A 21955-nucleotide genomic window follows, 5' to 3' on the forward strand; every position below is an offset into this window, starting at 1 on the left:
CATTCATATCACATGAAGGGGTTACAACACACGTAGCATCTTTCTGGAAAAGGGATTGGAGGGACAGCTTGCCCAGAACACTAGAAAAAAAACCCTATAAAACAAAAAAAAGTACAAAAGAAGTCCTTCTATGCATCAACTCATCGAGTCACCGTCTTCAACCTATTGGCTCTGTGTGAGCTGTCTGTGCTTTTTTATTATTTGTGGAGACCTTTAAAACCATGTTGACACTACTTTATTTGGTTAATAAGATGGCCGTATGCATCTTTCTGATGCAGAGGCCGGGGAATCACCCCTTTTCCAAAAAAAAAAAAGTCCTTCTATGCATCAACTCATCAAGTCACCGTCTTCAACCTCCGTTGCAGCCGTTGGAGAAGGGAGAAGGTGGAACTGCGTATACAGATCTGTGGGGGCACCATCGGAGACACACTCCATTTCTATATGCTTAGATTATATCAAGACATGATCAACGACAGATAATTGGCCTCCTGTTCCGCCATGTAGGTAATATTTTAAATTAGTCTCTACTTTTTTTGACCCAGGTACATCCTAGAAGTGTGTACAATGTAGAAGCGTAATGTCATTGTCTTAGCTAAGTTACGAGTTGTTCATCTAAATAAGATAACTATCGCCATTCTATCGAATGATATCAATTGTCACACATTTGCTTAATGAATATTACTCAGCACATTTTTTTTACCAAAAGGGGGGAAAGCCCCTTGGCCTCTCCATCGGTCAACGCACACAACCATCATATTGTTGCAAATTATTCAACCTCCACTGTTTTAGATAATAAGGCAAAAAAGACAAAAAAAAAACCGAGAAAAGTGCTCGGACAATCGAAAATGAATATGATTCAAAAATACATTCATGCTTCAGCAATGCTCTTCTCATGTACATATGAACGAAGGTGGCAAGGGATCACCCTAAGGAACATTTTATTGTGTACTTGCCTTCTTGTGATCTTTAGATGATATCGAGCGGACAAAAGAACTATACATTGTAGATATGCTAAGTTTGCAAGATGGCCCTAAGCATTTTTTAACCCTAACGTTGATGACCACGCTCTATTTTGTGCGCGGGTGGGAGGCGATTTGCTATAGCTAGTCCCGTGGTCGGTTCCATCTTCCATGTACTTGGGTGGGGTTGGGGGTTTGGAGGCGGGTGTATTCTACTAATGCGATTACAGGTGATCCCGCCGTCCTTTGAAACATTCGTATCATGTTGCTTCTTGAACTATGTAAGTTGGCTTGAAGTTAAAATTGATGACTTGGATATCTCACAATTATATTTTATGTCGTTACTTATCATTTTATTTCAAGCAACTACTATTACCGGTCTATTGTACATACAAGCAAGTGTGGAAACAAGCTGATTTTAGATAAATCAATTTGTTCTGCTATTGGTGGAAAAGAGCCCATAGAATGTAAGCATCAATATCTTATCTAATGTTCTTGGGTATGACAGGCTTTTGGTTAAGCTAAACAATTATTGTGATCTTATTTTGCTACTAATCATGGCAATCGCTAGAGACTATATATGCATGGGACCTTTGTTGCTTTTAATTTTAATAAAGAGGAAATATCATGGCTTGATTGAATAAAATGCTGAGGAGAAATATATTCATTCTCAAGTTGGAAAATTCTTACATAACATTTCAAAATGCATGCACATTGTGTTGTTTGAGCTTAATCGCCTACTCCCTCTAAGTAAGGCCTAATATGTTTTTTAGATTTACGTTTACCAGCAATTAGACTAATAATATATGAAATATACTGTACTCCGTCTGTTCCATAATGTAGTGCGTATAGATTTTTTTAAATCAAACATTGTGAAATTTGACCCAATTTAAAGAGAAAGCTATTTATATATCTACAAACTAAATATATAAAATATGAAAGTACTTCTTATAATGAATCTAATGACATATGCTTGGCATTCTAGATGTAAATGTATTTCTTCAAAGATTTGGTCAAAGTTTATGAGGGTTGACTTTTAAAAAAAATCTATATACACTACATTATGGAACGGTGGTAGTATGTCATAAGGCTGTTTGTAGTGGGGAGTATCATATACTAGTATCATGCATATGATACTAGTGTCCACCTCTATAGTGCATAATATCCTAGGTAGGCATTTTAAATTACGTCATTATTGTTTTGTATGGCACATATTAACATATCATTTGTTATGATCTGGTATCGATATGGTACTAACACCTTCTCTTTTCTCACCTTTTTGCGGGAAAACCATTAATCTATTCATCTTAAATCATAGCAGTACAACGAACACCAAAATAATAAGAATTACATCCAGATTTGTACACCATCTAACGACGACTAGCAGCACTGAAGCGAGCCGAAGGTGCGCCGCCGTCGCCCCTCCCTCGCCAGAGCCGGGCAAAACTTTCTAGCATGTCAGCAATATGTACATACTCGGGATTGCATTAGGCTTCATAATTGAGCTGCTTTCTTTCATGTGTACTCGATCACAAGTAAGTAGAAATTATACTTTGATGAGAGCTATGTATCGACAAGCGCAAGCTATTCATCCATGGTCGACGTATAGAATCCAAATTTACATTATTTGGATTAGTTCCTTCCTCAATTTGGAGTGTGTTTAGGGAAAACTAATCATGCATAGTCGTCCAGATGCGCGCAGCAGCTGCTGCATGCGTGCACACATGCATCATGCTACAACCACCGCATGAAGCAACAAGATTAAGTAGGACATCGATCATATCATGCACGCTCCAGGGTTAACTTCATGGTTCTTGCTATCCTATAAGTATGCTATCTATCATCGAGCTCAAAGCCCAGAAACAAGCTAATCTCCTCCAGTAGCCAGTTAACTGACCATGGAGGTGTTAAGCATGTTTTCTTTTATTGCTCAAGCCACGATACTCTTCCTTTTGTTTCTTAAACTCACAGCCTACAGCAACAAAAGCAAATTACGCAAGAAGCAGCTGCCTCCCGGGCCATGGAGCCTTCCGTTCATCGGCAGCCTCCACCACGTCTTGCGTGGCCTCCCACACCGCACCATGAGGGAGTTGTCTCGCTGTCATGGACCCCTCATGTTCCTCAGGCTTGGCGAGGTTCCAACCTTGGTCGTCTCCAGCGCCGAGGCGGCGGAGCTGGTGATGAGGACCCACGACCTGTCGTTCGCCTCCCGGCCGAGCAGCGTGACCATCGACATCGTCGGCTGCTGCGGGAAGGGGATCGGCTTCGCACCCTATGGGGACAGCTGGCGCTAGATGAAGAAGATCTGCATCATGGAGCTTCTCAACGCCAAGCAAGTGAAGCGTGTCGAGTCCATAAGGGCCGAGGAGGTGGGCCGCCTCCTCCGTTCCTGTTAGAGTAATGGATTATTGGTAGGCCAACCCGAGCCTCATAACCTTTCAAGACATCGGGGCAGGCTACGCCTTTCAAGACCACAGGGTGAAGAGCCGCCTCCTGAGGAGTCTACGGCAAGGCGCTCGACTGTCCGCTCACGGCCGAGTCCTAGGGACGACTTCCAGAGAAGCCGGCTTTGGAGAGTCGGCCGGCAACTCCAACAAACCGTTACCTCATCAAGGGGGACGGGGCAGGGGCGTGGCTAAAATGAAGCCCACTCCCCGCCCCTTACCAAGGGCAGGCATGGCTACAGCGCGCCGTACTTGGGAGGATCTCCCCGCGGCGTGGCACTGTTGCCCAGCCGGCCCTGACATCAGCACCACTGTACCTGGTCCTGCGCCCACGACGGCTTGTCTGTACGGCCTGGAGGCAGCAGGGCCCACCAGCCAGCGAGACCTCGGAAGACGGCGGGAGCACCGCCAGTCGGACCCAACGGGAGTCGGCCCGGGGGAGTCGGCCGAGCCCTCCCCCGGGGCCCACGCGCCATTAATCCAGAAGAGATGGGGAGTGGCCACAGTGATCGCCCGCCAGGCGGCGGGGCTGTTGCCAAGACCCCACGACCAAGTTTGCATCATCAGGAGCACGGCTACAGTAATCAGCAGCCGGCAAGACCCGCCCGAGGCGGACGTGGCCTGTCGGCTCCGTACCAGACCAGTCGGCAGGGCCCACCAGTCGGCGGACCCCAGCAGTCGGCAAAGAAGTCGGAGGTCGGAGACACTGACGGCTGGGCCCGCGCCCAGTCACATTACCATTGTACCCCTGGGGGGTAGGCCTATATAAACCCCCCAGGGCACCCATGCAAAGGGTTGGATCCCAGTAGTTCTATACCTCACCAGATAGAGGGAGAGAGCTAGCCTTGCCCTCTCCTACCACCATACATAGCTCAAGGAGCAACCGTGTAAATCCTTGACTATAGTGATCATGCGGAGACCCCGCAGAGCAGCAGTAGGGGTATTATCTCCCCGGAGAGCCCCGATGCTGGGTAAGATTCGTCGGCGTGCATGTCTTCGCCTCATCTCGTTTCCAGGCACCGGCGACGTTCTACTCGCCCCCACCATGATAAGCCATTCGTTGGCATATGTCGCACCAAACCCCCGACATTTGGCGCCCACCTTGGGGCATGGTGCACCGCCGTCCGGAGATCTGTTCTGGACGGGAACCCTTTTCCTCCCTGGCGAGCGCAGCCAGCCAGGCACGCCAGGCGAAGTTTGCATCGACGTGCTGCGCGGCATGGAGATCGCCTGCGCAACCAGCTCCTTGGCCGAACTTGTCGGCGAGGTCCGCCTCTCCGACGAACCTGCGTCCGACGCAGGCGTAGGCGGCCCCGAAAACCTCCTCGCGGGCCTCCTCGATCAACTCCACGTTTCCGGCGAGCCTGCCGTAGACTTGGAGTCCGTAGGCTCCACCGACCCGATGCTGGTCGACTCCGACACCGTGTCGGTCGACACTTTCCCCTCCAACGTGGTGGTCTACGACGAACCTCTCCCCCACGCGGAGAGCGACGGGAGCACCGTCACTGAGGTGCTGGTCATCAGTCATGACGAGTTCCCTGGTGGAAGGGCGCCCGACTCACTCGGCGCGGCGCTGCAAGACCTAGCTGCGCCCATTCCAGAAGATGCTGACGCAGAGACGCTAGAAGCGCGCCGCCTTCAGCTTGTTGAAGGCGCGAAGAAGCTAGCCAGCATGAGACGCTTGTCAGAAGCTTACCAGCGGGAGATGGATCGCGCTGTTGGCGGCTCGCCGGCTCCGGCAGGGCCCGGCCGCCTTGGCGCGGTTCAGCAGCGCGGCGTAGCCATCGCCAGCCTGTTTGGGGCTAGCCGCCCCGTGTATGCCACGCCAGCGGAGAACATCTGAGCCGCCCAGGCAGCGGCGGATGAGCTGGACAATTTCGAGGGCGAAGAGCGCCGCCTCATGATGGAGCGAGTCCAGCGGCTCCTCGACGCGGCCGCCGCACAGAACGAGGCCGGCTGCCGCACGGAAGCGCCGCAGCGGCCAAACGACGACCCGCACCGAGATCAAGGAGCGACGTCTCAGACGCCGACTGGCGGTGCCCTAGGAAGAAAGGACAAGGAGCCGGCTGTCAGCCACAGTCGGACTCGGATTACCATAGAGCGCGACCGAGACGGCCGCCCAAGAGCAGTGGAACGACGGGACGACTGTCCGCCTCCCCCTCCCCGCAAGGAGAGGCGAGTCTCCCCGCCGCCTGTTGACCATTCGATTTTCGGAGACCGCCTTAGCCGCCGAGAGGGAGTTGGGGAGAATGACGCCCGCCACCGGATCGACCGACTTCACCGGTCCCTGGCGCTGGAAGAAGAAGACGAGCTGGGTCCGCCTTGTTTCGGGCCCCGCATTCGGGACGAGCCCTTTCCCAGAGGGTTCACGCTCCCAAGAGACACGCCCAAGTATACCGACTCTGTGAAGCCGGAAGACTGGCTAGTCGACTACTCTACGGCTGTCAGCATAGCAAACAGCAACAAGCGTGTCGCCGTAAAGTACGTTCCGCTCATGCTTCAGGGCACGGCCCGGACATGGCTGAACAGCCTAAAACCCCGCAGCATCAACAGCTAGGTCGACTTCACCGAGGCATTCGTTCGCAACTTCACCAGCACGTACAAGCGTCCTCCCAAGCCTCGCCAGCTCTCCCTATGCGTGCAAGGTCCTGATGAGTCGACTCGCGACTACCTCACGCGTTGGGCTGAGCTCCGGAACTCCTGCGAGGGCATGCACAAGGTGTAGGCCATCGAGTACTTTACAGCCGGGTGCCGAGAAGGCACCCTCCTCAAGCACAAACTCCTCTGTGACGAGTCAGAAACCCTCGACGAGTTGCTGATCATAGCGGACAAGTACGCTACGGCCGACTCCTCCATGAAGACGGAAATTCAAATCAGCACGACTGGCAAGGTAACCCCTTAGGCTCCAAGAACTCCGGCAGCGGATGCCGGCCGGCGACAACAGCAGGGCGACCACAAGCGCAAGGCCCCGCAGCCGGCTTCCAGCAGCCGGCAGGTCGCGACCGTCGAAGCCCAGCAGCTAGAAGAGCAGCCTCCGCCCAAGCGACAGAAAGGCGGCAAGCCGAACTGGTTGCCGGCCTTCTCCTATGAGCAGACCTTGGACGGACCTTGCAAGTTCCACAGCGGCGCGAAGCCATCAAATCACACCATCCGGAAGTGCCACTGGCTCACCAGGATCGCCAAGGGAGACAGCCTCCTGCCACCCCCGCCTGCTGGGCAGCCGCCTCCGCCTCCGCCCCAGCAGCCGGCAGTCAGGCCAGTCGGCGCAGTACAAGACGAGTACCCTGAAGAGCACGGAGCCTATGTGGTGTTCACCAGTGTGGCTGACGATCGATGCAGTAGGCGGCTGCAGCGACAAGAGGTGAACGCGGTAGCCTCAGAGACACTAGAGTTCATGCACTGGTCAGAGAGGCCCATCAGCTGGAGCAGGGCTGACCACCCAGAAGTGATGCCGAGTCCGGGCTCCTACGCCTTGGTCCTGGACGCCACCTTTGCCACGAACAAACAGGCTGCGCGTTTTTCGTGAGTTCTGATAGATGGGGGCAGCAGCATCAACATCCTGTACAAGGACACCATGGAGAAGTTAGGAATCAAGCAGAGACAGCTTCAGAATAGCCGGACTGTGTTCCACGGCATTGTTCCTGGGCTTTCCTGTTCACCAATCGGCAAGATCCTGATTGACGTCCTCTTTGGGGACAAAGATCACTTCCGAAGAGAGTCTGTTTGGTTTGAGGTGGTGGACCTCGAGAGCCCGTACCATGCGCTACTTGGCCGTCCCGCCTTGGCCAAGTTCATGGCGGTCCCCCACTACGCCTACCTCAAGATGAAGATGCCCAGTTCCAGGGGAATACTGACTGTGGCCGGCGACTACCGAAGTCGTCCGCTTGCGCGGCCGAGAGCAGTCGGCTGGCCGAGTCCCTGGTGATTGCGGCCGAGAAGCGACTCCTTGAGCGAGCTGTGGCGATGGCCGGCAAGCAGCCGGATATATCGCCCGACCCGAAGGAGTCGGAAGACGAAGGTTCGTTCAAGCCGGCCAAAGAGACAAAGAAGATACCCTTGGATCCGGAGCACCCAGAGAGGTACGATGTCGTAGGTGCAAACCTCAACAGCAAATAGGAAGGCGAGCTCGTCGATTTCCTCCGTGAGAATCGGGACATCTTCGCGTGGTCTCCCAAAGACATGCCAGGTGTGCCGACGGAATTCGCCGAGCACAAGTTACATGTCCGATCTGATGCAAAGCCGGTCAGACAGCCCCTGCGCCGCTTATCAAAAGAGAAGAGAAGAGTTGTCGGAGAAGAGATAGCCCGACTCCTAGCAGCCGGCTTCATTATGGAAGTTTTCTTCCCGGAGTGGCTGGCAAATCCGGTCCTGGTGCTAAAGAAGAACAAGCAATGGCGAATGTGTATTGACTACACGAGCCTCAACAAGGCTTGCCCCAAGGACCCATTTGCTCTGCCTAGAATTGATCAGGTGATAGACTCCACAGCCAGATGCGAGCTGTTGAGTTTCTTGGATGCGTACTCAGGATATCACCAGATCAAACTGGACCCGGCTGATAGATTGAAGACCGCCTTCATCACGCCGTTTGGAGCATTCTGCTACCTCACCATGACATTCGGCTTAAGGAATGCTGGCGCCACCTTTCAGCGTTGCATGCAGAAGTGCCTCCTCAAGCAGCTCGGTAGGAACGCCCACGTTTACATGGACGACGTAGTGGTGAAGACGGAAAAGCGAGGAACATTGCTGGAAGACCTCAAGGAAACCTTTGAGAACCTACGCCGGTTCCAGATCAAGCTCAACCCCGAGAAGTGTGTCTTCGGAGTACCAGCCGGCCAGCTGCTAGGTTTCCTGGTCTCTGAGCGCGGCATAGAATGCAACCCAGTAAAAATCAAGGCCATCGAGAGAATGGAGGTACCTAGCCGACTGCTCGATGTGCAGAAGTTCACCGGCTGCCTGGCGTCCATCAGCCGATTCATCAGCCGGCTGGGCGAGAAAGCTCTCCCCTTATACCGACTCATGAAGAAGACCACTTTTTTCGAGTGGAACCATAAGGCGGACGAAGCTTTCCACCAATTGAAGAAGATGTTGACTACTCCACCCGTCCTGGCGGCTCCGACTCCCAAGGAACCTATGCTCCTATACATCGCCGCCACCAGCCGAGTAGTTAGCACAGTCATTGTAGTAGAGCGCAAGGAGGAAGGCAAGGCGCTACCTGTCCAGAGACCAGTATATTACCTGAGCGAGGTACTGTCGACCTCTAAGCAGAACTACCCCCACTACCAGAAGATGTGCTATGGCGTGCACTTTGCTGCCAAGAAATTGAAGGCTTACTTTCAAGAACATCCAATCATGGTGGTCTGCACGGCTCCACTTGCCGAGATCATCGGCAGCCGTGATGCCTCTGGTCGAGTGGCCAAGTGGGCCATAGAGTTGGCTCCTTACACCATCTATTACCAGCCCCGCACCGCTATCAAATCACAAGCACTGGCCGACTTCCTCATCGACTGGGCCGAGGCCCAGTACTTGCATCCAGCGCCTGACTCCACCCATTGGCGGATGCACTTCGACGGCTCCAAGATGCGCACCGGCTTGGGAGCCGGCGTCGTCCTCACCTCTCCCAAAGGTGACAAGCTCAAGTATGCACTGCAAATCCATTTTGCCGCCTCCAACAACGTGGCCGAGTATGAGGCGCTCATTCACGGGCTCCGGCTTGTCAAAGAGCTTGGCATCCGCCGGATCTTGTGTTATGGCGACTCAGACTTAGTGGTCCAGCAGTCGTCTGGCGACTGGGACGCAAAAGACGCAAACATGGCGAGCTACCGTTTCCTCGTGCAGCAACTCAGCGGGTATTTCGAAAGGTGCGAGTTCCTCCATGTGCCAAGAAACGACAACGACCAAGCAGACGCCTTGGCACGAATCGGCTCTACCCGCCAAGCAATTCCATCTGGCGTCGCCCTTCAACGCCTCCTCAAGCCGTCTGTCAAGCCTTCACCAGAATCAGACTCCATCTTTGTGCCGGCTCCTCCCGAAGACGGCGGATCCGACTCCAGGGCTCCGGCAGCTGCTTCAGTCGAGCCCGGCCCGGGGACTGCGGTGACGGACTCGAAGATTCCAGAACTCGGCCCAAGGACCGAGCCAGTCGGCCTGGGGACTTCATCAGCCCAACAAGCGGTTGTTGACTCCAGCCCGCCGCCTCCCAGCCCAGCCGCCCTCGTCCAAGTCGCAGTCCTGATAGTCGACGAAATAGCAGCACCCTCATGGGCCCAGCCATCCTCAAATTTTTGGTGAACAAAGAGCTACCAACTAATGAGATCTCAGCTCGGCAAGTACAACGCCGGGCAGCAGCCTATACCATAATCAACAGAGAGCTGGTCAGGCGCAGCGTCACTGGGTGTCTACCAGCGCTGCGTAGAGCCAGAGCAAGGCCAGGCGATCCTCAAAGACATCCATCAAGGCGAATGTGGCCACCATGCGGCTTCAAGAGCACTCGTCGCCAAAGGTTTTCGGCACGGTTTCTTTTGGCCGACTGCCTTGGAAGAGGCCAAGGAGTTGGTCCAAAAATGTAAAGGGTGCTAGAAGTTCAGCTCCAAGCCGCACCAGCCGGCTTCCACGCTCAAGACCATCCCCATTGCTTGGCCTTTCGCAGTTTGGGGTCTAGACATGGTGGGACCATTCAAAACAGCACGAGGTGGTCTAACTCACCTACTTGTCGCAGTGGACAAGTTCACCAAGTGGGTGGAAGTGAAGCCAATTAAGAAACTGAACGGTCCGACTGCCGTGACCTTCATCACCGATATCACAATTTGGTACGGCATACCACACAGCATCATCACCGACAACGGCACAAATTTTGCCAAAGGCGCCTTGGCCCGTTTCTGCGCAACACAGGGCATCCGACTGGACCTAGCATCTGTCGCCCACCCGCAGTCAAACGGCCAAGTGGAGCGAGCAAACGGCCTCATCCTGTCCGGCATCAAGCCTCGGTTAATCGAGCCTCTGGAGCGCTCGGCTGGCTGCTGGCTCGATGAGCTGCCAGCCGTCCTCTGGAGTCTGCGCACGACTCCAAACAAGTCAACCGGCTTCACGCCCTTCTTCCTCGTCTACAGTGCCGAAGCCGTCATCCCAACGGACATAGAGTTCGACTCCCCACGAGTCACCATGTACACTGAGGAGGAAGCAGAAGAAGCACGACAAGACGGCGTCGATCTGCTGGAAGAGGGACGGCTGTTGGCACTCAGCCGGTCCAGCATCTACCAGCAGAGCCTGCGCCGATACCACAACAGGAAGGTCAGGCCAAGATCTTTCCAAGAAGGTGACTTTGTACTCCGGCTGATCCAGCGAATAGCCGGCCAGCACAAGCTGTCGCCGCCTTGGGAAGGCCCTTTCATCATCAGCAAAGTACTAGGCAACGACTCCTACTACCTGATCGATGCTCAGAAGCCCCGAGCATGCAAGAGGGACGACTCCGGCAAGGAGACAGAGCGGCCATGGAACGCAAATCTTCTCCGAAGATTTTACAGTTGATGCAGTATGTACCACGCTACCTTTTGTATTAAAATACCAAGACTTCGGGCCCCCCGAGACGAGCTCGGGGACTGCCCTCTTTTGTCTGTATGATAAAAATTATGCCTACAAGTATGTTACCCTTTGTCATGCCGCTTGGCACCGGGCTCGACAAGTCGGCCCGGGGACTTGCCGCCTTGCACTATGAAATGCTTCCTGCAGTCGGACAAGTAGTGTGTAAACGCCTAAGCCGTCTCCTGCTAGAAGCCGCAGCTCGTAGAGCGACTATACGGTGGGCAGCAGTAAGGTAGAATGGGCATTCGCATGAAAAATGGCTAAGGACCCAAAGCATAAAACATAGCTCAAGACGGCTTCCAAGCCCTTCTCGCAAACTGACTCTCGGACAGTCGGATTGTCGTTTTCTATCCAACTTTCTCAAACAATCTTGAAATCGGCTAAGTACTTGCTTTCCCAAAGTAGCCTAGCACTTGATCCAGCAACAGTCTGTAGAGCGGCTGTCCGATTGGCAAGGCAGGCAACTAGGAGAAAGCGGCAAAGGAAAACAGCCAAATAGAACAATGAGCAAGAAAAGATAGACATATATGTATAACATAGGCCCTTGGCCGAATTGTCAAGCAGAGGTTCAAAATACACCCCACGGGTGGAATTGTGCGAATTAACAAGTTCCTCAAAAGACTACTGAAGTAGATAAAACAAGAGACACTGCGGCAGCTTAGGAGGCGGCAAACGGAGTCAGGGGGTCGGAGGAGGCGCCAGCGTCAGTCGTCGGGGCGGTCGGCCGGCTAGTCTCGGCTTGATCGCCTCCGGCAGCAGTCGGATCAGTCGCACGCGGCTCGTTGCTGGAGGCGCGGTCAGGCTGAGGCTGGCCGTCTCCTCCGTCTTCTGGTGCCTCCGCCTCGCCCTCACCCTCCGCCTCGTCCTCCTCCTCGACGCTGGAGCCGATCACCTCCGCCAAGTCTTCGCCGTAGTCTGGGTTCATCCCAAACCACTCCAGCGGGACCTCCTCGTCGTCTTCAGACCACTCGGGGACGAAGATGCTCGTGTCGGTGTACTCGGCGATCGCCACAGCACGCTTGACGAGGGCGTCTTCCGCAGCCGCCAGCTCCGACTGGGCCTCCGACCGAAGCGTGGCCAATCGGTCTAGATCTAGCCCCGGGTACCACGCCTTGACGAACTCCAAGGCCCGACGCGCTCCAGCCTGGGCCGAAGAGCCCTTCCAGGCCTCGAGGCGACCAGCCGCGACCTCCAACCAGTTGGCCGTCAGGCTGGGGTGCACGGAGCCTGCATATCCGGCCAAAGGGCGAAGATCGCCTGGGCGCCGACGCGCTAAAGCCGGCGCAGCATCCGGTGAGCCGGCCGGAGGCGAGCCTCGATACTCAAGATGTGCTCATCAAGAGTTCGGGGGGCATCGGCGGCGATCTCTGCGCCCTCCGCCCTCCGACTTGCACGATCGGCCTCGATGGCTTGGATAGCGGCCTGAGACTGCCCAGGGAAGAAGTCTGCAAAAGACACGAAGAAACAAAAAAGCGAGTCAAAAACTAGGAGTCGGCACGACCTAGGTCGGCGGCTCAAAGAAAGAAAACAAAGAGACTCACCATCAACGATGTCTTCGATCTCGTGGAAGCCAGAGAACAGCATCGCCTCCTTGTCAGACTAGGAAGAGCGCTCGCTCGCGAACTCGGCCAGGAGGGCGGCCTCCGTCTCCTCTGCCTCCCTCTGCTACTTCACGAGCAGCCCCTTCTGCTCTGCCAACTAAGCGGTCAGCAGATCGCGCTCCGCGGTGAGCTTGCTGCACTCCTCCCCTTTGGCGAGTAGGGCAGAGTTGGCTTCGCTCAGCTGCTGTTGAAGAGCAGCGTTGGCCCCTGAAGGAAAGAAAGAAAGACAACACTCGTCAATAAAGTAGGTCGCTAGGGAGATCCGGCCCGACTGCTCAGCAGTCGGCCCGAATCTCGAGGACTACAGCCCGTGGGTGCGCTAGTGCGCCCCCGCAGAGAAGAGAAAGAGGAGGAGGACTTACTCCGGCTCTCTGTCAAGTCAGCGGTCCGCTTGCCCAACTCTTCAACATTACGGTTGAAGGTGGTGACGCGGAGGTTGTGGTAGTCCTGCAACAAGCGTTTCAGAAAAAGTTAGTATCCAGAAGCTCATCAAATTGGAGTTCCGGGGCGCCTGCCCAGCAGCCGACCTGAAACTCGGGGACTACACCCAGTGTGAGCGCTGGCGCGCCCCCACAGAGAGAAACAAGAAAAAACAAAGGCCCAAAGAAAAGACATACCCGGACGGCCGCCCACGATGCCAGGAACACCTTGGTGCAGCTCTGGAGGGCGTCGCCCTCAGCACGGAGCTTCGCCTGGACGTCCAGGAGCGCCCGGTTCAGCGGCCCTGTGCCGCCTCCCTGCACCCACCCAACAGGTGCGGCGCTCGTCGCCGCAGCGTCTGGAGCCGCCGAGCTGGCGGTGCCGGCTTCTAGGGGCGGGGGGCCGAAGTCGCCTTCTCCAGACGACGGCGCACTAGGGAGCCGACCTGGAGGAGTAGCCTCGCCACAGCCTCTTCTTTGGTCGACGGCATCGGAGGGTCCGCTGGCTGCTCGCCTTGCACGCCTTCAGATGGCGGCGGAGGCGGCGGCGGAACGTTCGCGCCCGGAGTAGAGGACTCGCCGCTTTCCCTTTCCTCGACGAGGTTCTCCCCGCCGGCTCCTCTAGTCTGCCCCGTGAACTCCGGCGGCGGCGGCGCAGAGTTCAGCGGGGTAACAAGCAAGGCCGCCTGGCGGCGTGCGGCTTCCTCAGCCCGCTGCTTCGCCGCGGCGGCGGCTTCGGTCTCCGCTAGTTTTTTCTTGGCATCGGCCTCCGCCTTCTCCAGGCGGAGGGCTTCTTCTTCATTGCGCTTCTCCTGCGCATTCCGCTCTATCGCCTCCCGGAGGTCGGCAGCGGGGTCTATCTGTCGAGTGGTGGCGAGCGTCTCCGCTGACCCCATGACGGAGGCGGCGGCGACCCGCTCAAGAGAGAGGGGAGCCCTGAAGAAAGAGGGACGAGCAGAGACTCAGACAGAGCACGAAGAAAGAACGAACTTTGAAGACAGAGTACTTACACAGAGACCAACGACAGCTTCTTCACTTCCTTACGGAAGCGGATGGCCTTCGCGGCCGCCTCGTCCCGCCGGGTCGCCGCAACCGAGCCCTTGGGCTTCTTCGGCCGGCTGCGGAACAAAGTCGGTGCAGCCCGGCGCTTCTTCCCGCCGCCTGGAGCGCCCGACGCGGCAGAAGAGCCCGTGCCCGGCTGGCTGGCTCCTGGCCGATGGCGAGGGGCGACTCCTTCCTCAGCATCGTCTTCAGGCCTGCCGGCAAAGGTGGCCGAGGGCCTGAAGTCGCCTGCCATCCCTCCTCCTCCCTCGGCGTCGTCTTCCAGAGCCGCCGCCCCCAGATCAGGGTCGTCGACGACGCTCTCCGCCCGGTCGGCGGCGAACTCACGTGCCGGCCCCGAGGTGCCGGCTGGTGGGTGAAGAAGGGGATTCTAACCAAAAAGTGTTGGGGAACGTTGCAGAAAACAAAAATTTTCCTACGGTTTCACCAAGATCCATCTATGAGTTCATCTAGCAATGAGTGATTGGATTGCATCTACATACCTTTGTAGATCACGCGCGGAAGCGTTCAAATAACGGGGATGAGGAAGTCGTACACGACGTGATCCAAATCACCGAAGATCCTAGCGCCGAACGGACGGCACCTCCGTGTTCAACACACGTACGGTCAGTGTAACGTCTCCTTCTTCTTGATCCAGCAAGGGGGAAGGAGAGGTTGAGGAAGATGGCTCCAACAGTAGCACGACGGCGTGATGGTGGTGGAGCTGCAGTACTCCGGCAGGGCTTCGCCAAGCACTATGGAGGAGGAGGATGTGTTGGAGAGGGAGAGGGAGGCACCAAAGGCGTGGATTGAGAGGCCCTCCTTCCCCCACTATATATAGGGAGCCTAGGGGGGGCGCCGGCCCTAGGAGATCCAATCTCCTAGGGGGGCGGCGGCCAAGGGAGGAATCCCTCCTCCCCAAGGCACCTAGGAGGTGCCTTCCCCCTTTGGGACTCTTCCCTTCCTTATCTCTTGGCGCATGGGCCTCTTGGGGCTGGTGCCCTTGGCCCATATAGGCCAAGGCGCACCCCCTACAGCCCATGTGGCCCCCCGGGGCAGGTGGCCCCACCCGGTGGACCCCCGGGACCCTTCCGGTGCTCCCGGTACAATACCGGTGATCCCGAAACTTGTCCCGATGGCCGAAATAGCACTTCCTATATATAATTCTTTACCTCCGGACCATTCCGAAACTCCTCGTGGCGTCCGGGATCTCATCCGGGACTTCGAACAACATTCGGGTTACTGCATATACATATCCCTACAACCCCAGCGTCACCGAAGCTTAAGTGTGTAGACCCTACGAGTTCGGGAGACATGTAGACATGACCGAGATCGCTCTCCGGTCAATAACCAACAGCGGGATCTGGATACCCATGTTGGCTCCCACATGCTCCTCGATGATCTCATCGGATGAACCACGATGTCGAGGATTCAAGCAACCCCGTGTACAATTCCCTTTGTCAATCGGTATGTTACTTGCCCGAGATTCGATCGTCGGTATCCCAATACCTCGTTCAATCTCGTTACCGGCAAGTCACTTTACTCGTACCGTAATGCATGATCCCGTGACCAGACACTTGGTCACTTTGAGCTCATTATGATGATGCATTACCGAGTGGGCCCAGTGATACCTCTCCGTCATACGGAGTGACAAATCACAGTTTTGATCCATGTCAACCCAACAGACACTTTCGGAGATACCCGTAGTATACCTTTATAGTCACCCAGTTACGTTGTGACGTTTGGTACACCCAAAGCACTCCTACGGTATCCGGGAGTTACACGATCTCATGGTCTAAGGAAAAGATACTTGACATTGGAAAAACACTAGCAAACGAACTATACGATCTTATGCTATGTTTAGGATTGGGTCTTGTCCATCAAATCATTCTCCCGATGATGTGATCTCGTTATCAATGACATCCAATGTCCATAGTCAGGAAACCATGACTATCTGTTGATCAACGAGCTAGTCAACTAGAGGCTCACTAGGGACATGTTGGTGTCTATTATTCACACATGTATTACGTTTTGTGGATAACACAATTATAGCATGAATAAAAGACAATTATCATGAACAAGGAAATATAATAATAATCCTTTTATTATTGCCTCTAGGGCATATTTCCAACAGTCTCCCACTTGCACTAGAGTCAATAATCTAGTTACATTGTGATGAATCGAACACCCATGGAATTCTGGTGTTGATCATGTTTTGCTCTAGGGAGAGGTTTAGTCAACGGATCTGCTACATTCAGGTCCGTATGTACTTTACAAATATCTATGTCTCCATCTTGAACATTTTCACGAATGGATTTGAAGCGACGCTTGATGTGCCTTGTCTTCTTGTGAAACCTGGGCTCCTTGGCAAGAGCAATAGCTCCAGTGTTGTCACAGAAGAGCTTGATCGGCCCCGACGCATTGGGTATGACTCCTAGGTCGGTGATGAACTCCTTCACCCAAATTGCTTCATGCGCTGCCTCCGAGGCTGCCATGTACTCCGCTTCACATGTAGATCCCGCCACGACGCTCTGCTTGCAACTGCACCAGCTTACTGCCCCACCATTTAAAATATACACGTATCCGGTTTGTGACTTTGAGTCATCCAGATCTGTGTCGAAGCTAGCGTCGACGTAACCCTTTACAACGAGCTCTTCGTCACCTCCATAAACGAGAAACATTTCCTTAGTCCTTTTCAGGTACTTCAGGATATTCTTGACCGATGTCCAGTGTTCCTTGCCGGGATTACTTTGGTACCTTCCTACCAAACTTACGGCAAGGTTTACATCAGGTCTGGTACACAGCATGGCATACATAATAGAACCTATGGCTGAGGCATAGGGGATGACACTCATCTCTTCTATATCTTCTGTCGTGGTCGGACATTGAGCTGAGCTCAATTTCACACCTTGCAACACAGGCAAGAACCCCTTCTTAGACTGATCCATATTGAACTTCTTCAATATCTTATCAAGGTATGTGCTTTGTGAAAGACCTATGAGGCGTCTCGATCTATCTCTATAGATCTTGATGCCTAATATATAAGCAGCTTCTCCAAGGTCCTTCATTGAAAAACTCTTATTCAAGTAGGCCTTAAAGATGTCCAAGAGTTCTATATCATTTCCCATCAAAAGTATGTCATCTACATATAATATGAGAAATGCTACAGAGCTCCCACTCACTTTCTTGTAAACGCAGGCTTCTCCATAAGTCTGTGTAAACCCAAACTCTTTGATCATCTCATCAAAGCGAATGTTCCAACTCCGAGATGCTTGCACCAGCCCATAAATTGAGCGTTGGAGCTTGCACACCTTGTTAGCATTCTTAGGATCGACAAAACCTTCCGGCTGCATCATATACAATTCTCCCTTAAGGAAACCATTAAGGAATGCCGTTTTGACGTCCATTTGCCATATCGCATAATCATAGAATGCGGCAATTGCTAACATGATTCGGACGGACTTTAGCTTCGCTACCGGTGAGAAAGTCTTATCGTAGTCAACCCCTTGAACTTGTCGATAACCCTTAGCAACAAGCCGAGCTTTATAGATGGTCACATTACCATCCGCGTCTGTCTTCTTCTTAAAGATCCATTTATTTTCTATGGCTCGCCGCTCAACGGGCAAGTCAGTCAAAGTCCATACTTCGTTTTAATACATGGATCCTATCTCAGATTTCATGGCTTCTAGCCATTTGTCGGAATCCGGGCCTGCCATCGCTTCTTCATAGTTCGAAGGTTCACCGTTGTCTAACAACATGATTTCCAAGACAGGGTTGCCGTACCACTCTGGTGCGGAACGTGTCCTTGTGGACCTACGAATTTCAGTAGCAACTTGATCTGAAGTTTCATGATCATCATCATTAACTTCCTCTCTAGTCGGTGCAGGCACCTCAGGAACATTTTCTTGAGTTGCGCCATTTTCCGGTTCAAGAGGTAATACTTCATCAAGTTCTACTTTCCTCCCACTTACTTCTTTTGAGAGAAACTCCTTCTCTAGAAAGGATCCATTCTTGGCAACAAAGATCTTGCCTTCGGATCTAAGGTAGAAGGTATACCCAATATTTTCTTTAGGGTATCCTATGAAGACGCATTTTTCCGACTTGGGTTCGAGCTTTTCAGGTTGAAGTTTCTTGACATAAGCATCGCATCCCCAAACTTTTAGAAACGACAGCTTAGGTTTCTTCCCAAACCATAATTCATACGGTGTCGTCTCAACGGATTTCGACGGAGCCCTATTTAAAGTGAATGCAGCAGTCTCTAAAGCATAGCCCCAAAAAGATAGCGGTAAATCGGTAAGAGACATCATAGATCGCACCATATCTAATAGAGTGCGATTACGACGTTCCGACACACCATTACGCTGAGGTGTTCCACGCGGCGTGAGTTGTGAAACTATTCCACATTTTCTTAAGTGTGTGCCAAACTCGTGACTCAAGTATTCTCCTCCACGATCCGATCGCAGGAACTTGATTTTCCTGTCACGTTGATTCTCAACCTCACTCTGAAATTCCTTGAACTTTTCAAAGGTTTCAGACTTGTGTTTCATTAAGTAGACATACCCATATCTACTCAAGTCATCAGTGAGGGTGAGAACATAACGATAGCCACCGCGAGCCTCAACACTCATTGGACCGCACACATCAGTATGTATGATTTCCAATAAGTTGGTTGCTCGCTCCATTGTTCCTGAGAATGGAGTCTTGGTCATTTTACCCATGAGGCATGGTTCGCACGTGTCAAATGATTCGTAATCAAGAGACTCTAAAAGTCCATCAGCATGGAGCTTCTTCATGCGTTTGACACCTATGTGACCAAGGCGGCAGTGCCACAAGTATGTGGGACTATCATTATCAATCTTACATCTTTTGGTACTCACACTATGAACATGTGTAGCATTACGCTCGAGATTCATTAAGAATAAACCATTCACCATCGGAGCATGACCATTAAACATATCTCTCATATAAATAGAACAACCATTATTCTCGGATTTAAATGAGTAGCCATCTCGTATTAAACGAGATCCTGATACAATGTTCATGCTCAAACTTGGCACTAAATAACAATTATTAAGGTTCAAAACTAATCCCGTAGGTAAATGTAGAGGTAGCGTGCCGACGGCGATCACATCGACCTTCGAACCATTCCTGACGCGCATCGTCACCTCGTCCTTCGCCAGTCTCCGCTTATTCCGCAGCTCCTGCTTTGAGTTACAAATGTGAGCAACTGCACCGGTATCAAATACCCAGGAGCTACTACGAGTACTGGTAAGGTACACATCAATTACATGTATATCACATATACCTTTCGTTTTGCCGGCCTTCTTGTCTGCTAAGTATTTGGGGCAGTTCCGCTTCCAGTGACCACTTTCCTTGCAATAAAAGCACTCAGTCTCGGGCTTGGGTCCATTCTTTGGCTTCTTCCCGGCATCTTGCTTGCCGGGCGCGGCAACTCCCTTGCCGTCTTTCTTGAAGGTTTTCTTACCCTTACCTTTCTTGAACTTAGTGGTTTTATTCACCATCAACACTTGATGTTCCTTTTTGACTTCTACCTCTGCTGATTTCAGCATTGCAAATACCTCAGGAATGGTCTTTTCCATCCCCTGCATATTGAAGTTCATCACAAAGCTCTTGTAGCTCGGTGGAAGCGACTGAAGGATTCTGTCAATGACCGCGTCATCCGGGAGATTAACTCCCAGCTAAGTCAAGCGGTTATGCAACCCAGACATAGTGAGTATGTGCTCACTGACAGAACTGTTTTCCTCCATCTTACAGCTAAAGAACTTGATGGAGACTTGATATCTCTCGACCCGGGCATGAGCTTGGAAAACCATTTTCAGCTCTTCGAACATCTCATATGCTCCGTGTCTCCCAAAACGCTTTTGGAGCCCCGGCTCTAAGCTGTAAAGCATGCCGCACTGAACGAGGGAGTAGTCATCGGTACGTGCCTGCCAAGTGTTCATAACGTCTTGTTCTGCAGGGAGAATAGGTGCGTCACCCAGCGGTGCTTGTAGGACATAATCTTTCTTGGCAGCTATGAGGATGATCCTCAGGTTCCGGACCCAGTCCGTGTAGTTGCTGCCATCGTCTTTCAGCTTGGTTTTCTCTAGGAACGCGTTGAAGTTGAGGACTACGTTGGCCATTTGATCTACAAGACATATTGTAAATATTTTTAGACTAAGTTCATGATAATTAAGTTCATCTAATCAAATTATTCAATGAACTCCCACTTAGATAGACATCCCTCCTGTAATCTAAGTATAACATGATCCGAGTTAACTAGGCCGTGTCCGATCATCACGTGAGACGGACTAGTCAACATCGGTGAACATCTTCATGTTGATCGTATCTTCTATACGACTCATGCTCGACCTTTCGATCTTCTGTGTTCCGAGGCCATGTCTGTACATGCTAGGCTCGTCAAGTCAACCTAAGTGTTTGCATGTGTAAATCTGTCTTACACCCGTTGTATGTGAACGTTGGAATCTATCACACCCGATCATCACGTGGTGCTTCGAAACAACGAACTGTCGCAACGGTGCACAGTTAGGGTGAACACTTTCTTGAAATTATTATGAGGGATCATCTTATTTACTACCGTCGTTCTAAGCAAACAAGATGCAAAAACATGATAAACATCACATGCAATCAAATAATAATAGTGACATGATATGGCCAATATCACATAGCTCCTTTGATCTCCATCTTGGGGCTCCATGATCATCTTGTCACCGGCATGACACCATGATCTCCATCATCATGATCTCCATCATCGTGTCTCCATGAAGTTGCTCGTCAACTATTACTTCTACTACTATGGCTAACGCGTTTAGCAATAAAGTAAAGTAATTTACATGGCGTTTCTCAATGACACGCAGGTCATACAAAAAATAGAGACAACTCCTATGGCTCCTGCCGGTTGTCATACTCATCGACATGCAAGTCGTGATTCCTATTACAATAGCATGAACATCTCATACATCACATATATATCATTCATCACAACTTTGGCCATATCATATCACAAAGCACTTGCTGCAAAAACAAGTTAGACGTCCTCTAATTGTTGTTGCAAGTTTTACGTGGCTGAAAAAGGGTTCTAGCAAGAACGTTTTCTTACCTACGTTAAAGCCACAACGTGATTTGTGAACTTCTATTTACCCTTCATAAGGACCCTTTTCATCGAATCAGCTCCAAGTAAAGTGGGAGAGACAGACACCCGCCAGCCACCTTATGCAACTAGTGCATGTCAGTCGGTGGAACCGGTCTCACGTAAGCGTACGTGTAAGGTTGGTCCGGGCCGCTTCATCCCACAATACCGTTGAAGCAAGATAAGACTAGTAGCGGCAATAAAGTTGACAACATCAACGCCCACAACAAATTGTGTTCTACTCGTGCAAGAGAACTACGCATAGACCTAGCTCATGATGCCACTGTTGGGGAACGTTGCAGAAAACAAAATTTTTCCTACGGTTTCACCAAGATCCATCTAGGAGTTCATCTAGCAATGAGTGATTGGATTGCATCTACATACCTTTGTAGATCACGCGCGGAAGCGTTCAAAGAACGGGGATGAGGAAGGCGTACTCGACGTGATCCAAATCACCGGAGATCCTAGCGCCGAACGAATAGCACCTCCGCGTTCAACACACGTACGGTAAGCGTAACGTCTCCTTCTTCTTGATCCAGCAAGGGGGAAGGAGAGGTTGAGGAAGATGGCTCCAACAGTAGCACGACGGCGTGATGGTGGTGGAGCTGAAGTACTCTGGCAGGGCTTCACCAAGCACTATGGAGGAGGAGGATGTGTTGGAGAGGGAGAGGGAGGCACCAAAGGCATGGATTGAGAGGCAGTCCTTCCCCCACTATATATAGGGAGCCTAGGGGGGCGCCGGCCCTAGGAGATCCAATCTCCT

At 52.3% G+C, this 21955-nt stretch overlaps 1 pseudogene; it reads left to right on the forward strand.

Moving 5' to 3' along the window:
• Positions 1 to 2857: 2857 nt before the first annotated feature.
• LOC125547125 (desmethyl-deoxy-podophyllotoxin synthase-like) overlaps positions 2858 to 21955 on the forward strand; it is a 38775-nt pseudogene continuing 19677 nt past the window's right edge.

This window comes from Triticum urartu, chromosome 3A (assembly GCF_056163025.1).
Source record: "Triticum urartu cultivar PI428250 chromosome 3A, HENAU_Tu73, whole genome shotgun sequence".
NCBI classification, from domain to species: domain Eukaryota; kingdom Viridiplantae; phylum Streptophyta; class Magnoliopsida; order Poales; family Poaceae; genus Triticum; species Triticum urartu.